Source organism: Chiloscyllium plagiosum, unplaced genomic scaffold, assembly GCF_037043375.1.
Source record: "Chiloscyllium plagiosum isolate Xiang-an unplaced genomic scaffold, Cpla_swu_hap1 HiC_scaffold_36, whole genome shotgun sequence".
NCBI lineage: Eukaryota > Metazoa > Chordata > Chondrichthyes > Orectolobiformes > Hemiscylliidae > Chiloscyllium > Chiloscyllium plagiosum.
The window spans coordinates 38,876,271-38,893,428 of NW_028270174.1; positions in this window are offsets into that span (position 1 = coordinate 38,876,271).

A 17,158-nucleotide genomic window follows, 5' to 3' on the forward strand; every position below is an offset into this window, starting at 1 on the left:
TTTGCATGTCCTGCATGTTCATTAAAAGGCCAGCTCAGTGGAATGCATACATGAACAGCAATGTGCAAACAGCGATCTCATGGTATCATGAGATATCAGCTTGAAAGACATTGTCACTATTCTCTACGAATCAAAATTGGAATAATACAGTGGGTTGTGGGAATGAGTTAGGGTAAGGGAGGATGAAGGGTTGGGATTGGGGGAGCTGTAGGGGTGCAGTCATAGCAGTTCTTGGAAGAGGCAGAGGAAATGGTTATATTGAAACAATAGACACAATTTCATCCAAGTTCAGGGTCAATCTTTAAAGGAGATATAGCCCAATGAAGAAGAGAAAAGAAAGCAAACAGTAACAGGCAAAAGCTTTTCCGATTCGATGTTCCTCTGTGACCTCCAGTCAGTTTCACAAATGATAGAAATCAGGAAATATTACTTCAGGTTTCATGCTTCTGTCCTGACCTATCAAACTCACCGAGTACTTACAGCAAATTACTGGAAACTGCACTTTGAACTTACCCACTGGCAAAAGTCCCATTAAAACAGAATGTTAGAGGTTCTTTTCCTCTCCGGGGCCTCGTGTGTTGAGTGTCCCTGTAGAATTCTGTTTGCTAGCTGCTACGGTTTTGAATGAGGAATGGAGCCAGAAAGCAAGTCCTAACCAGCAACATTTCCTTCAGACGATGCTGTTTATTAAGAAAAAGAAAATTGCCACTTAATGTCATGCTTTTCTACTCACGGATCCCCTTGAGAAAACATTGGCAACGGTCCCAAAATATTTCCATTCAATTCTTTGTCAATTTTTTGCAAGGAACCTTTTCGCAAATTATAAGAATTTTTTACCCAAAAATGCAATTCTTTACGATTCAAGCCATGGAATGAGTCTTAAAATCAAGACAATGCCTTATGTTAGATAAATTCAGAATGGAGCCCATCTCAGATCAATCATGTTCATTTGAAATCCCTGTTACGGCAATAATCTGACTCAATAATTTCAATATTTGATAGAGAATGTATCTCCTACTAAAATTTAGAATTCAGTATTGCACAAACCTTGGAGGGAGGAATCAATAAATATGTGGCGTTCACAAAGAAGTGCTCAGTTTGCTTTTGCTATATTCCTATGCACACTAATTTTCTGCAGACAACTCACTAAAATAAGTAATTAACATCTACATAAAAATAGCATGAGCTGGAACTTTTATTTTCTTAAGCTTTGTTAAGGAGCGGTGTGCAAATCTTTACACATTAGCAGGCCTTGCTGTGGCACACATTACACACTCAAATCAATGCCTTATTATGAATGCAAAATTTATAAAATGGTTACATTTGAAACTATAATTAAAATCTTCCAAGCATGGAGTGAGAAGTCAATCCCATTAGGCAATGACCACTTAAGAGCTCCATCCTCCCTGGGCTGTAATTATTGTAGATCCAGGTAGGATGAGAGGCATCCTACCTGACAGGTAAACAAGTGCAGGCCAGCTGTCAGATTGTGGAGGGTGTGTGTGGGTGCTAGATCTGGACTAAGCTGTGCAAGAAGCCAAGGGACTGGAGCTAAGGTAAGGCAGTGTCACTGAGAATTGACCTTCCTGCCTTGCCTGCAGCCTTCTAGCCCTCATTTCCCTATGGCCTTCAAACCCAGAAGTAACAGCCGTTCACTCTGGGAGTCCAGGTAGTGGCATGATTGACTTCTGAGTATGCCAGCATTTAATTAGATATTATCACTAGCCTATTAATCTGGAAACTTTTGGGACTTAGGTTCAAATCCTGCCAAAGGAGATGGTGGAATGTTAATTCAATTAAACAAATAATCTGTCATCTGTGGCTTTAAGATGAATGAATTATCCTGGTTTCTCTTAGAGAGAGAGACAGAAGATTGGGAGACAGGTGCCGAGCAATTTATGAGAAGCAACTTGTGAAGCCTTGGGGTTCTGTTTTTAAAACAGGAACAATCGAAGCAGTTTGAGTGAGTGTGGTCAAGCTTTCACAGAACCAGGACTTTAGTTACCTTTCAGCTGTTGTTGGTAGGGTCTCAGCAGGGTTGGAAGGCTGAGTGGATGATCCATCTTCACTTCTACCAGTGGTCCGCAGCATCACAGATGCCAGTCTTCAGCTAATTGGATTCGCTACCCATGATATCAAGAAAGTACTGGATACTGTAAAGGCTATGGGCCTTGACAACATTCTGACAATAGTACTGAGGACTTGTGCTGAAAAATGTGTTGCTGGAAAAGTGCAGCAGGTCAGGCAGCATCCAAGGAGCAGGAGAATCGACGTGTGGGGTATAAGCCCTTCTTCAGGAATCCTGAGGACTTGTGTTCCAGAATTCACTGCCCCCCAAGCCAAGTTCTTCCAGTTCAGTTACAGCGCTGGCACCTACTCGACAATGTGTAAAATTTACCAGGTATGTCCAGTACACAAAAAGTAGAAAAAATCCAACCCAGCCAATTACCGCCTCATTAATCCACTCTTGATCATCAGTAAAGTGGTGGAAGATGTCACTAGCACTGCTACCAAGCAGCACCTGCTCAGCAATAACCTGCTCAGTGACACCTAGTTTCGGTTCAGCCAGAGCTACTCAACTCCTGACCTTATTACAGCTTTGCTTCAAACATGGACAAAAGCATTATATTCCAGAGGTGAGGTGAAAGCGACAGGCCTTGACGTCAAGGCTGCTTGCGATCTAGTGTGGCATTAAGGAGCCCTCTCAAAACTGGAAGTCTCTCCGTTAGTTGACACCAATGGTTCTGGTTGTTGGACATCAGTCATCACAACTCCAGAACATCTCTGCAGGAGCACCTCAAGGTAGTGGCATAAGGTCAACCATCTTCAGTTGCTCCGTCAATGTGCTTCCCTCCATAGTGAAATCAGAAATAGAAATGTTTGACAATGATTGCACAATGTTCAGCACCATTCATGACTCCGCAGATCCTGAAGCAGTCCATGTTCAAACACAACAAGATCTGGACGCTATCCGGGCTAGGGCCAACAAGTGCAAAGTAGCACTGGTGCCACAGACATGCCAGGCAATGACCATCTCCAATAAGAGTAAATCTAATCTCTGTCCCTAACCTTCGACATTCATGCCATCATTAAATCCCACTGTCAACATTCTTGAGGTTATCATTGAGCAGATATTTAATTGGACTTGCCACATAAACAACAGCAGGTCAGAGTCTAGGAATACTGCTGCAACTAACACACTTACTGACTTCCCAAAGCCTGTGCATTGTCTGCAAGGCACAGCCAACTTGCGTGGATCAATGTAGCTCCAACAATACTCAAGGAGCTGAGCACCATCCAGGACAAAGCAGCCAGCTTGATTGGTACCATGCCCACAAGCATCCATTCCCTTCATCGGTAACACTCAGCAGCACTGTGGTACTATCTACGAGGTGTACTGAAGAAACTCATCGAAACAGCACTTTCCACAACCACGTCTATCTAGAAGGACAAGGGCAGTAGATACGTGGGAACACTACCACCTTCAAGTTCCCCTCCAAGTCACTCACCATTCTGACTTGGAAAAATATCACAGCTCCTTCACTGTGGTTGGGTTAAAATCCTGGAATTTCCTCCCTATAGCACATGGACTGCAACAGTTCAAGAAGGCAGCTCACCACAACCTTTTCAGGGAAACTAAGGATGAGCCGTGAATGGTAGCCAAGCAGTGGTGCCCACATCCCATAAGTGAATTTTTAAAAAAAAACTTGTAGGAGAAAGAATTTCCTGATCCCGGGTATCAATTCCATAAAATATTGTGTTGAATGATAATTAACTGCCCGGTTGCTGGAAGATCAGGTAGGCTTTCCCATCTCAGTAGGCCATGGACTTCATCGTGGAGACTTTCCTGCTTATCTGAAAGTGGGAGGGTCCTAACCCACCTCTTGTAATTTCAGGTAAAACAGAATGCCCTGGAATGGGGTGATGTGAAGTTGTATGAACTAACATACTGAATTCTGCCTGGGAACAAGCCTGTGTGATCAGTTTGCCATGCAACAGGCAGCCCAGGTCAAACCTGACTGAAAGTCAGGTGTAAGCTTTAACCCCTAGACACAAAGGAAAGGTCTTGATACATCTGGGCCTCCAGACTGTCAGAATCAGTAAGGCTGATAGTTTTGGGGGAAGAGTCTAGATTAGAGAAGTGGAGTTGCAGGTGGATAGGATAGTGAAGAAGGCGTTTGGTATACTTTCCTTTATTGGTCAGAGTATTGAGTACAGGAGTTGGGAGATCATGTTGCGGCTGTACAGGACATTGGTTAGGTCACTGTTGGAATATTGCCTGCAATTCTGGTCTCCTTCTTATCGGAAAGATGTTGTGAAACCTGAAAGGGTTCAGAAAAGATTTACAAGGATGTTGCCAGGGTTGGAGGATTTGAGCTGTAGAGAGAGGCTGAACAAGCTGAGGCTGTTTTCCCTGGAGCGTCGGAGGCTAAGGGGTGACCTTATAGAGGTTTACAAAATTATGAGGGGCATGAATAGGATAAATAGACAAAGTCTTTTCCCTGGGGTCGAGGAGTCTAGAGCTAGAGGCATAGGTTTAAGGTGAGAGGGGAAAGATATAAAAGAGACCTAAGGGGCAATTTTTTCCACACAGAGGGTGGTACGTGTGTGGAATGAGCTGCCAGAGGATGTGATGGAGGCTGGTACAATTGCAACATTTAAGAGGCATTTGGATGGGTATATGAATAGGAAGGGTTTGGAGGGATATGGGCTGGGTACTGGCAGGTGGGACTAGATTGGGTTGGGATATCTGGTTGGCATGGACGGGTTGGACCGAAGGGTCTGTTTCCAGTCTGTACATCTCTATGACTCGAGAGTGATGCAGAAAAAGCACAGCAGGTCAGGCAGCATCGGAAAAGCAGGAAAGTTGATGTTTCGGGCAAAAACCCTTCATCAGGAATGAAAGCACAAAGCCTCTGGGGTGGAGAGATAACATTTTATCTCTCCCGGAGGCTCCCTGCTTTCATTCCTGATGAAGACCTTTTGCCCGAAACATCAATTCCCCTGCTCCTCAGATGCTGCCTGACCTGCTGTGCTTTTCCAGCACCACTCTGATCTAGATTCTGATCTCCAGCATCTGCAGTCCTCACGTTTGCATAGTTTTGCGGGAAGACAACCCACAACAGTTGCTTCTTTGTCATGGGTTCCTTCTGGGTTAACCCTCCATTAGGAGGAGCTTGGTGGTGTTAGAATTCCTGTTCAAGTAAGCAACAATAGTGAAGCATGAAAGACCATTGAATCAAATCACCAGGGAGTACCTTGTAAAGGGAAGCTCATTTAGTAACGTTGAAAGGATAGAATGAAAAATACTGGGTTTAAAAGGCAACTGGAAAATTACCCTGCTGAAACCAAGAGGATGGATCCTTGGAGAGCTCTGTGGACTTTAAAGCCAAAATTACAAGACTGCCGGATGTAATATATAAATGTGACATTGAGTATCTAGCTATGCTAAGCAGTTAATTGGGAACATCTTTTCAGTAATTTAGTTTATTATTGCCAGATAAGTAATGATTAATGTATGTTGATTTGAATGTGTTTGTTTCATTACACACCTTAAAATATGAAATCTTTTTGTGTGATCCTTTGAGTTGGTCACATGGAATTTTACATGCCTTCAGTTTTTAAACATTTTGGTTTCTGAAGGGATCGCAACACCCTTGAAAACTAAAAATCACCGATTGTTGACATAAACAAATGAATGCTTAACATTTTCACCTGGTATTCTGTTGGCTGGAATTTTGACAGAGGTGTTAATCATGTTATTTTCAGTGGTTCACCACTAAGTTCACCATAGCTCCACACACCAGACGTTTCACATGCTCTTTGCATAGAAAGCAGCTAAAGCGGGGTTAAGAAGAGCTTGAAATGCATACACAACTATACAACATACACAACTAGCAGAACTTTATTGACAAAGGGCAAAAACCAAACATCGGATCCTGCTCCATGGAAATCCAAAGCATGGAGGTTTGAACGCAAACATACCCAGTGAATCCCATCTCAGACAAGAGAGCCAGGATGCAATGTGCGATCTGAGGTCTGGACAAATTAGGGCCCACCTGTTATTACATGACCATTTCAAACTACAGCTGAAGAGTATGAACTCTGGAAATTATAAGCTAAAGGGGCAAGGCCCTCATGTGGCTCAGTGTCCCTACCCCTGGACCAGGAGGCCTGTTTTCAAGCCCCACCTGCTCCAGGCTGTCTAGTAACATCCCTGAACATGAGAAGTTGGCTAAATTAAAAAATAAATAAACCAAAGAGAATTTTCCTTATTGGGAATTGAATGTAAGTGGAATTATGGATAATTTAAGTGATGGTGGATTATAGGTGAAAATTACCAGTTGTGCATAACAACACTTCCAGATATAAAAATAAACCAAACGGGAGGACCTGAGTGGAGAGCTGTCTGTGTAAGCGCAGATTGCAGTGGTTCATGGACTCCTGGTCCAACTGGTTATGTTGTAGAGCTGTTGAGACTGTGGCCCATGTCTATATTGGTTGTGGATCGTCGCCCTCCCTTTTTAGTTATTTCAACAATCTTTTGTTGTTTGTTTGATTTCACTTCAGTCCCACGTCCCTGACCTTTGGCCATCTGTTGTGGAGGGGTTTGGGCAAGTCGGAAGACCTCTTCATGGGTCTGCTCCTGGGCCTCACCAGATTGGTCATTGATAGGATCAGATAGAGGACAGTGGAAGGGATCATTATTGCAGACTGCCTGTCCCTGTTCTGTGCCTACATTCTTACCCAGGTGTCCTTGGAGGGAGTGCATATAGTGTTCACTAAATATTCTCGATGCTTTTAGAGGAAGGTTGGCACCATAGGGGCTGAAGTGCCTTACTTCCCCTTCCAGCTCCATTTTGATTTAGCCCCACTCCTCTCTCCTCACCTCTCTTATCTTTAGCGATGCTGCGTTGCCCTTGATGGAGATTGCATATAAATTGATTAATTGGCATCACAGATGATTTAATGGTGGAGGATAATAGTTTAAAAGTACTACAGGTGATTTAGTGATGGAAAAATAATCATTTAGTTGCATGTAAGAGCACTTCTGCAGTCAAAACAATAGGTGCATTTACACTGAAATAAAGTAAATTAGAATCCTTCAAACTTGTACCCCCACCCCCCCCCCAACAACCCTGCCATATGTCTTGATGTCCTGTTGCATATCTAATGGTTCTCCACCTCTACATTGATAAGGAACTCACCTCACAAAACACAATAATACTGTTAAAGTGCCCCAAAGCATCATGGGAGGTACACCTGGAAAGCCAGGAGAGAATGAGGACTGTAGATGCTGGAGACCAGAGTTGAGAGTGGGATGTAGGAAAACAGCTTGCCTGAAACATCGATTCTCCTGCCCCTCGGATGCTGCCTGACCTGCTGTGCTTTTCCAGCACCCACTCTCGACATCTGGAAAGCTAGCAAACTCATAGAAATGAAATAACCTCACATTATCCAATGAGATTATTCCAACCTGACAGTACTGGCATCGTGCCTTTTTGACAGCACTGAATGCCTGTATGCTTAATATTTTGACAGATAAAAATACTTTGATCACACTATCAACCACTTCACTCAAAGGGTTTCATTCCAACTTGGCTAGATTATGATAGCAGCCAATGCAAAGATGAATTATTATGATACTGTTGTTCTGCAGAGAACCAAACTGGGAAGAGTTAATTAAAATCTCTTTATGGTGCATATGTAAACAGATCTGTGCATTAAATAAAAATGGTGTGGCTTACATTTAGATCTATATTACAGCTATGAGAACTCGATACTACTTGTGAAGATGCTCTGGTAACAACAGTGTCAGCACGACAGTTGTTGCCACCATTTGGTCTTATCAGTTTGTGGAGCTCCTCCTACGTTTCCTCCAGAGTTATGTATTTTTGTCTCACTGAATTATGAAACATGGAAAAAACATAAATGATCATACGGACTCCAGCACAGATTTGCTGCAAGATGCCCCACATTTTCAGAACTATGCAAGCATGGAAACAGTTGGTGGTATGGTGGGAAGTTCATGGACATTGAAATATCAGCATTCAGTTTTAGCCACGTTATTCACAATAATGTCAATGCTAAAAATAGTAGCCTTCTTCTTTAAATGACACAGCAACAGATAATTCTTATAATATCTTAAAATAAAAGACAAGAGTGGCTCTTCAAAAGTAGGAATTAACCCATGCTTCTGGTTAATGACTATCTAGGTATTTATAGAGTAAAATCCTCTGTATTTTATAACCAGCACAGAACAAAACTCTACTTCGGCACCACCAGCCACCTATACATGAACAGTAAGAGACTTGCTGAATTTCCATGGAACAGTGGATACCCAATTATATTTGGTCTCCACCAGTTTCCATTTTTGCAAGATCCAAGACTTCTACACTGCTTGTTTGATAAGGCAAGTGATGGAGTGAAGGTGGGAAGATGGTGCTGGGCCAAGCTGGGAACTCTCTAAGTCAGGAGAACCGTTAATGGGGAGCTTCTCTGTCGGTGAGGGCCAACTGTCTGAGAGAGATGACCTGCTTGAACCTCTGACGAATGAAAGTTTTGTTGTGTTCTTTTAAACTCCTTGTTCTGGTTCCGACTGAAACAATGTCAGGATTCGGGAAAGGTAGAGGCTCATGTGTATGCATTTAGACAAACTCTCACTGGCATGCAGTGAGTAATTATTGAACAATTACACAAATAGTTAGACCCACTAATCCACTGTAAGTGGCGTCCTCCTGTTTGCATGCCAAACCCTACAAAGATCACTGTTGGGAGGCACAAGTGTTAGGATTGCTAGTCTTGGAGTGTGAGGCCTACATCTTGGTGCCCAGTTTATCACATTTTGTTTAACTTTGGACAATTTGGAGAGCTGAAAGATTTGTATCTCTCATCAAGTTGTTATCTTTCAACTGAGCAACTGGTAAGGACATCTATTATAGTGAACAAAGTATCAGGGTCCCCTTAACACATCTGTGAACAATAAATTGACTAACGTTGCAAATGACTGAGAGTGTCATAGCGTTATGCAGCAAGAAACCAGACCTTTGGTCCAACCAATTTATGCCGAGCATAATCTTGAACTAAACTAATCCCACCTGCCTGCTCCTGGCCCATATTCCTCCAAACCTTTCCTATTCATGTACTTTTCTACCTGTCTTTTAAACATTATAACTGTGCTCACATTCACCTCAGGAAGTTCATCCAACGCATGAACTAATCTCTGTGTAGAAAATTTGCCTTCATGTCTTTTTTAAATCTCTCTCCTCGCATCTTAAAAATGTGCCTCCTAGTCTTGAAATTCCCCATTCTAGGGCAACGGCACCTACCATTGACTCTATCTATACCCCTCATTGATTTTAGAAACCTCTATTAAAAGGAGTCATGATTTGGAGATGCCGGTGTTGGACTGGGGTGAACAAAGTTAAAAATCACACAACACCAGGTTATAGTCCAACAGGTTTATTTGGAAGCACTAGCTTTCAGAGCGCTGCTCCTTCCTCAGATGTTTGTGAAGAAGGAGCGGTGCTCTAAAAGCTAGTGCTTCCAATTAAACCTGTTGGACTATAACCTAGTGTTGTGTGATTTTTAACTCTATTAAAAGGAGTTACAAAGGCATGGAAACTGAAAGCAATTGAGACATTGAGTACCACTGATGCCATATTGGGAGTTCAACTTGATAGTATATGACGTTGCACCCCAGCTAGCTAGGACTCAAAGGCAGCAGCTTCTCTCTGTCTTACATCGGGTAAGTGCGCCAAGGCCTACAGATATGAACAATAGCAGATGCAGACAGTTCAAATCCAATGTCAGCTAATCACCTCAGCATATCTTCTTGCATTTTGTATTGTTTCAAACCATGAAATACTGCATTCAGTGTGCTGAAAACAAGGTCCATCATTTAATTTTAAACAATCCTGCCAATTGACATCGGGCTTTGCACCTCACAGTTAAGTGACTTGTTGATGAATTAAAAGTTCCACTAAACTATAGTGAATTTTTGTATTGTAAGAGCTCCCTGCATCTTTCTGTTCAGATGAATACTTATAAATGTTTCAATTATGGACAGACATCCAACGACTGTGTAATTCCACTCTTTCTACCTTCACATATACATTTCAAACATGCTAAAGGGAGAAAAAACATAAAGTAAACGAATGAAGCAACAACCATGAAACTTGCATTGAAAAGACATGTCGAAAATGTCATAAATAGCAACTGGAAAAAAATTGATCAGTAAAAACGATCCTTGGTGCGTGAAGCTTCACTTTATGTCCCTGTTAGTTAATTACATTAATGCACAGTAGGATCCCATTGAAAGTCTTTCTGCCTCTGTACCCTTACTTCTCCTTTAAGTCACTCCTTTGAAAGTTACCTCTTTGATCGCACATCTGGTTAACTGTGTTTAGATTACATTACAGCGTGGAAACAGGCCCTTCGGCCCAACAAGTCCACACCAACCCGCCGAAGCGCAACCCACCCATGCCCCTACATTTACCCCTTACCTAACACTACGGGCAATTTAGCATGGCCAATTCACCTGACCTGCACATCATTGGACAGTGGGAGGAAACCAGAGTACCCAGAGGAAACCCACGCAGACAATACTGCACATGGCTTTCATTGTACACACATCCTACCTGTCTGTATGCCTGTTGATGCCGTAGTCACTTCAATGCCAATGCATGGAAGATGGTTATTCAAGATGTCTTATTGTAATTAGGCAGGGAGAGAATTATATTTGTGATTATGAGTTCATGCACAGCACACATCTTCAGCAAGAAGAGACCATTGTTGTTATAACTGCCTATACCCTCTTTTCCCAATGAGCTCTTGCCAAACCTGGTGATCTTTCGCATTGAAGTCACCAAGAATGATTAGCTTGACTTTAGCACAGCAGCAGTCAAGGGATAGAAGTCGTCATTGAAGTTGTCTGTGATTTAATTAGCATTACTCATGATAGTGCAGACAGACTCATGAGAATTGCTTGCATCTTGTTGTAGTGCTGGGGGCTGGGTGGGTTTAAGCTCCATCAGACTATCAGTAACACCCTTGGGAAGGCAAGTCACCTTACTGACAAGATGCTTCCTGACAGCAGAACCTACTCCAGCTCTGCATCATTCTTTTTTCCCCAAAGCAACTCCAAAACATGTGCGACTCACTCATTTCTTTGAATTGACATTACTCAGACAGTCAAGTTGAGCTAAGGGCATCACTCTAGATGCTGTAACCAGTCAAGTCTCTACCATTAAGTGTGGTTCTTCTCTCAACTCTGTGGTGCTGGACGCAAGTGTGGTCATTGTCACAGATATAACATAAGAACATGCAACTGACTTATGACCACATTGGTCAGAGACCTGACAGCTTCAGCCTTTTCCAGCCCCATCCTCATTCTTTTGGGATGTGCATTATGGTTCTGCAAAGAGGTGCTAAGAGAACTGCTGAGTTCCACTACATCTGTTTCATTCCAGTGAAACCCTATGGCCTGAACCACCTACACAGGTGTTGCATCCATTGTGCCCAGAGAATCCAGACCAGCTGCTATGTCCCTCAACCATCACCACAGGAATAGCTACAAGTAGATAATGGATAACAGATAATACAAATATGATGAAAAGGACTCGTGGTTGAGTTGGATTACAATAAGGGAGAGTTGCACATCATCAGCTTCACTCTCTAGTCCTGACCTATTTTGGACCAGTCATAAGATAAAGTGTGACAGCTGGACATAGATCCAGAAGCAGTGGGTGACCATCTTCAATCCTCAGGCTTACCACTCATCTTTCTACTTTGCATATTTTTCTTTAAACTTGATACTATCCTTAACTTCCCTGGTTAACTATGGTCAGCTTATCCCCTTCCTAAAATGCTTTGTTCTTCACAAGGATTGTACTCTGTTGTGCGTCATGAACTAGTTTCTTAAGTGTTTACCATTCCTCTTCAACTGCCTTTTCTGCTAAACTCATCCATAGTTAATATAGAGCAAACTGTTTTAAGTGGCACCTTATAAACCAGCAAGAATTATATACTTCAAATGCCGTGAGGTTTACGATATTTCTCTGTCCAATTTCTATAGTTTTTAACTTACTTACCTCACTGTAAATATGCTTGTTGTTCAATCGAATGGTGATATGCAAGACCAACAGTTGATTCAATTCCGAATCAATTTCTCCTCAAATGCTACGATCTACCGTGATGGCTGAGTAGTCAGTTGCGGGTGCGAGTGAAGAAGGCTCTCTACCAATAGGTTTTAGTTAAGGCAAAGTTGCATTATTATTTAAGTGATTTATGCTGTAAATAAATTATAACAGTACGTGTATACGCCCTACATTATGTTTCTAATAATTAGTGTGTGTTTTTACATTGATTATATGGACCTCATTATTCAAAGTTTGTGCGAAGATTTGTAGCTCGGGTGCTCGTTGTTGTGGTTCTGTTCGCCGAGCTGGAAGTTTTTGTTGCAAACGTTTCGTCCCCTGGCTAGGCGACATCATCAGTGCTTGGGAGCCTCCTGCGAAGCGCTTCTTTGATGTTTCCTCCGGTGTTTATAGTGGTCTGTCCCTGCCGCTTCCGGTTGTCAGTTTCAGCTGTCCGCTGTAGTGGTTGGTATATTGGGTCCAGGTCGATGTGTTTGTTGATGGAGTTTGTGGATGAATGCCAGGCCTCTAGGAATTCCCTGGCTGTTCTCTGTCTGGCTTGCCCTATGATAGTAGTGTTGTCCCAGTCTAATTCATGTTGCTTGTTGTCTGCGTGTGTGGCTACTAAGGATAGCTGGTCGTGTCGTTTCGTGGCTAGTTGATGTTCATGTATGCGGATTGTTAGCTGTCTTCCTGTTTGTCCTATATAGTGTTTAGTGCAGTCCTTGCATGGTATTTTGTACACTACATTCGTCTTGCTCATGTTGGGTATCGGGTCCTTCGTTCTGGTGAGTTGTTGTCTGAGCGTGGCTGTTGGTTTGTGTGCCGTTATGAGTCCTAGGGGTCGCAGTAGTCTGGCAGTCAGTTCCGAGATGCTCCTGATGTATGGTAGCATACATACATACTGACAGGAACTGACTGCCAGACTACTGCGACCCCTAGGACTCATAACGGCACACAAACCAACAGCCACGCTCAGACAACAACTCACCAGAACGAAGGACCCGATACCCAACATGAGCAAGTCGAATGTAGTGTACAAAATACCATGCAAGGACTGCACTAAACACTATATAGGACAAACAGGAAGACAGCTAACAATCCGCATACATGAACATCAACTAGCCACGAAACGACACGACCAGCTATCCTTAGTAGCCACACACGCAGACAACAAGCAACATGAATTAGACTGGGACAACACTACTATCATAGGGCAAGCCAGACAGAGAACAGCCAGGGAATTCCTAGAGGCATGGCATTCATCCACAAACTCCATCAACAAACACATCGACCTGGACCCAATATACCAACCACTACAGCGGACGGCTGAAACTGACAACCGGAAGCGGCAGGGACAGACCACTATAAACACCGGAGGAAACATCAAAGAAGCGCTTCGCAGGAGGCTCCCAAACACTGATGATGTCGCCTAGCCAGGGGACGAAATGTTTGCAACAAAAACTTCCAGCTCGGCGAACAGAACCACAACAAGGACCTCATTATTATCCAGAATATTTGATCAATCAGCCAATTCTGATTACATTATTGCCAGATGTTTATGCTACCTTTCTTACACGGTCTCAATGATTCCTGATATATTTTCTGTCCCACAATACAGCCACGGTCAGGAGCCATCATACTACTCCCACCAATGTCTTTTTCCTCTTGTTTTTTTCTTGTCTGCCCATTTGGATTCTTCATCTTCTGAGCCAAGATAATTTCTTGCTGTTGTACTTATTATATCTCATTCTAACAAGGACAACCCAAAACACTTTACTTCATGATTGTCCTTTCAAAAAGTCACAAAGCCCTGTATATTTGTTACCAGCTTTGATCTCCTTGTGATCATGTCTCCATAATGATAACAGAATTATGCCCATTATTTTGTTCCAAACATTACGTGCATTTAAGAAACGTGCCCTTAATTTTGCAGTTACCATTGTTAGCCCTTCCTGTTCACTCTGGATATCACAAGCTAAGTAGCTGGCCGTAATGCTGCCATTTCCTTTTGCTTTGTAAGGCTAAATATGCCCTCTCCAGAGCTCTACCCCATCTATTTGATTTAAAGTCCCAGTTATTTGATTTACCAAGACACAGGTTCCAGCCTTGTTCAAGTGATGGCCAAACTGCCAGAACAACTTCCTCTATTATTTACTGTTTGAAACCATTTCCTTCCAGTTCAATCTGTTAGCCATATATTTAACTGCTTGACTTTAATTATCCTCTGCCAGTTTGTCCATGGCTCTGGTAGTAAACCCAAGATGACTAGGTTGAAAGTTCAGCTTTTTAATTCAGTTCCTAACTGTTCAACTTCTTTCAGCACAACCTCCTTTCAATGTTGTTCGTCCCAATGTGGTGGACAATGATAACTGGATCCTTCCCCTCCCATTCCAATTCCTCTCCAGCCCTCAGGAGATGTCCTTCACCCTGGCAGTGGGCAGGCAGCACAGCCTTTGTGCTCTTAGAGAGTAAGGTGAAGCAGAAAAGAATGGAAATGACAGACATAAGGATGAGAATGAAAGTGAGAACCAAGCTCAGAGAGGACATTTAAAAAGGTAAGAGGGGGTAAGCAAGAAGAGACGGACAATTAATGTGAAAGGGACGTCTTCTAAAAACACCTATTAAAAAAAAGTATGAGTAAAGATGAGGTCATAGTATTATCTAAAATCAGATCCAAGCATAGAGGCTGTGTTACTCAATGAGTACTTTGCAATAATTGCTAAAGTCATCGTGAATTAGAGGGTAGTCGAGAAACTGGATGAGTTAAGAATTGATAAAGAGGAGGTATTATAAAGGCTGGATGTATTTAAATTAATAAGTCAACAGGGTGGATATTGCAGAGGCACCAAGCATGTACTTCCAACGCACTTTGGGTGGAGAGGTGGTATCTGAGAACTGGAGAATAATGAATACTACAACCTGTTCAGGCATGGATTGAAGGATAAGCATTGCAAGTACAAGACAATTAATTTAACCACAATGTTGGGAAAGCTTTTAGAAATAATCTATGCCAAAGTTAGCAGTAACTGGACAAGTGCAGATCAGTTAAAGAAAACCAGTATAGATTTGTTGAACGCATATGCTGTTTTACCTGATTGAGGTTTTTTTTTGGTGAAAGAGTTGATGTGGTTTCTGTGATGTACATGAGACCTAAAGGCATTTGGATAAAACTGCTCAAAATAGGCTCGTGAATACAATCAAAGATAATTAAACAAACAGGACAGTGACAGCATGGATACAGAGTTCACTGAGTGATGGGAAACTATTGTTTTTCACACTAGACGAAGCTTATCAGCACAGCTCCCCATAATCAGAATAAGGGCCATTATTTTATTGATGCGTTTCAATATCTTAGATCATGGTCACACAGAGCAAAAGTTCAACATTTTCCAAATGACACAAAAGTTGTAAACTGTAGGATAATCTCAAAAGGACATGGAATGGCAGGTTGAATGGGCATCTGAATGACAGATGGAATCAACAAAGAAAAGTGTGAAATTGTATATCTTCGTAGGAAAGGTAAGGACATGCAATAATATATAAACCATATAATACTAAACATGAGACAGAGAGATATGAGATGTGGCAGGATAGGTTGACAACGTATCTTGAGGAGCCAAAAGGTTATCTTCTCTCATACTTTGGAGGTGACAGTTTTGGACTGGGGTAGGCAAAATTAAAAATCACCCAACACCAAGTTCTAGTCCAATAGATTTATTTTGAGGCACTATCTTTCGGAGTGCTGCTCCTTCATCAGGTGGTTGTGGAGCCTCATATTAGTTTAAGTTATTTTGTTTAACAGAATGGAAATAAAATTATCCTTTGGCAGATTTGATTTTTTTTTATATATCCATTGCATAACATAAAATTCAAGGGACAAGACATTTAAAAAAATTCAAGATGTGCCATGAAGTATGATGCAGGAGGAAATCATAATTGTACTTTCTGCCATAAACCTTTGAGAGTGGTTCTTACTAAGGTCTGTAGCAGCTTTACCATCAAGCAAGATTCATGGTAAAATGGTAGCCTTCTGGTGTGCAATTAGAGTCAGAGAGATGTTCAGCACGGAAACAGACCTTTCAGTCCAACGTGTCCATGCCGACCAGATATTCTAACCTAATCTAGTCCCATTTGCCCGCACTCAGAAACCTAAAGTACCATGGGCATTTTTAGCCTTTAATTCCAACATGGGTTTTTTTTTTTAAGGAGCACTGCGAAGGAGAGAAAATAAATGTAGATGTAAAAGGTTTTGACTGGGACCAATGGGATGTAACACCGAAAGGTATCAAAGAGCCTAAAAACACACAGGTGTGACTTCCTGTGAAGACTCCCTGCTCAATCTCAAGCCATCCTTATGGATTTTGAACTCTCATGACACTTGAAAAGTATTCAGTTGGGAATGAGGGAAAAGCCAAACACCTTTCCCAGGGTAGGGGAGTCCAAACTAGCAAGCATAGCTTAAAGGTATGACGAGAAATATTTAAAGGAGATCTGAGGAGCAACTTTTTTACACAGAGGGTGGTGAATGGATGGAATAAGCTGCCAGAAGAAATGTTGGAGGGTGGGACAATTACAAGTTTTAAAAGGAGTCAGGATGGAGAATTCAATAGGAAAGGTTGCAAGGGATATCGGTCAATTCCTGGCAAATGGGACTTGAACACTTTAGCATACCTGCTTGAGTTATAGAGTCATAGAGTCATAGAGATGTACAGCACGGAAACAGACCCGTCGGTCCAATCTGTCCATGCCGACCAAATATCCCAACCCAATCTAGTCCCACCTGCCAGCACCCAGCCCATATCCCTCCAAACCCTTCCTATTCATATACCCATCCAGATGCCTCTTAAATATTGCAATTGTACCAGCCCCCACCACATCCTCTGGCAGCTCATTCCATATACGTACCACCCTCTGCATGAAAAAGTTGTCCCTTAGGTCTCTTTTATATCTTTCCCCTCTCACCCTAAACCTATGCCATCTAGTTCTGGACTCTCCGATCTCAGGGAAAAGACTTTGTC